The sequence below is a fragment of the Arachis duranensis genome, chromosome 3, assembly GCF_000817695.3.
Source record: "Arachis duranensis cultivar V14167 chromosome 3, aradu.V14167.gnm2.J7QH, whole genome shotgun sequence".
In the NCBI taxonomy this organism is placed as follows: domain Eukaryota; kingdom Viridiplantae; phylum Streptophyta; class Magnoliopsida; order Fabales; family Fabaceae; genus Arachis; species Arachis duranensis.
In genome coordinates this window covers 56,982,177-56,983,640 of record NC_029774.3, presented here as the reverse complement: position 1 = coordinate 56,983,640, position 1,464 = coordinate 56,982,177, and the positions used below count along the sequence as shown (strand labels likewise).

General features: G+C 41.9%; 1 pseudogene; it reads right to left on the bottom strand.

Moving 5' to 3' along the window:
• The window catches only part of LOC107478944 (epimerase family protein SDR39U1 homolog, chloroplastic-like), a 14,052-nt pseudogene that overhangs the window by 9,153 nt on the left and 3,435 nt on the right, over positions 1-1,464 (bottom strand).

The window sequence follows — 1,464 nt, the reverse complement described above, 5'->3', positions numbered from 1 at the left end:
GAAATAGTGAGCCATGTGTCTGTGGTGGAAAGATGTTGAGTAAAAGAAAAAAAAAATAATAAAGCCAAAGGCTACTACTGCAACATTAGACACCAAACCTCCAAGAGAATAATAAGCTTGTTAAGCATTATAAGAAAGAAAAGTTAGCAAGGGAGTAATTAAGGAGTAAGTCTTGTAACAGCAAGTTTATCAAGCCTTTGAGGAAAGATGTATATTATGTAACAGCAACAATAATTGAGTTATCATTGTCTGCATAAAGACTCCATAAATCAAGTTCTGCTATATGCCTAATAAGGATATGTGTTCTTTTCTTGTTCATTTCAATTCCTCTTAGTTTTGATGCTTGCTTGGGGACAAGCAAGATTTAAGTTTGGTGTTGTGATGACAAGTCATCATATACCCATTTTTTCAAGCTAATTTCACTTGTTTTATTAGTCTTTATGCACTTTCTTGCATTCTAAGTAAGTGATTTGGAGTGAAAATGCATAACTTCTTTAGATCAAGCAACTACCATTAAATTGATGCTAACTCATGAGGTTTAAGCTAAATTTAATTGAATTTTAATTGATTTATAAGCCTTGTGAATTTAGTGATACTTTGAGTAGTTGTTTTGGTTTATTGTAGGTGAAGAAAAGAAGAAAAGAAAAAGTGTGGCTTAAGAAAGTGTGGTCCAAGGAGAAAAAGGCGTGGCGCATAAGAAGAGGGAGCAAGCATTGCCCTCCACAAGGGCACACTGCCCTCTAGGAGGGCAACATGAGCAAGCAAGCCAAGAGAGGCAATGCTGCCCTGCCCACGACAAGGGCAGAGCACAAAATTGTGCCTTGGATCAAAGAAAAGAAAAATCTTGCCCTGCCCTACACAAGGGCAGTATCGGGCTCTCCAAAGGGAAGAATTCAAAGAAAAAGTTCACCATTGCTTGCCACAAGAGTCGAACACGGAACCATGAGGAAACAAGAAACTAAGTCTCACTTTGGTGCCAAGAATATCAAAGAAAAGAAGTAGCGTGCGCGTCACACAAAGATCGAACACGGGGCTTCAACTTGGAAACATTGCCCTGCCCTCCGTAAGGGCAGGGCAGCATTTTGTTGTGGCACGGCCAGCGCACCATTCTGGCGCACCAAGGGATGGTTCGGCAGCACCAGCAGCACGCACAGGCACCAAACTGGCGCACCAAAAATTTCTGCCCTGCCCTCCGCGAGGGTAGGGTAGCATCCTGCGCACCAAACTCGCACACCACGCTCGCACCAAGGCCGCAGGCATCATTCCTGCCCTGCCCTCCACAAGGGTAGGGCAGCCTCCTGGAAGCAACGGTTCTTGGGCTGAAAATTGGATTAAAAATCCAATTTAATTCATTTCTTCACCAAATCAAAAGCCCATCCAAATTCCAAGATCCAAGAATAGAAAGTGTATAAATAGAAGATAGTTTGATGTAATTAGGACCTTTCTTTTGAGCTTTGAACTTTT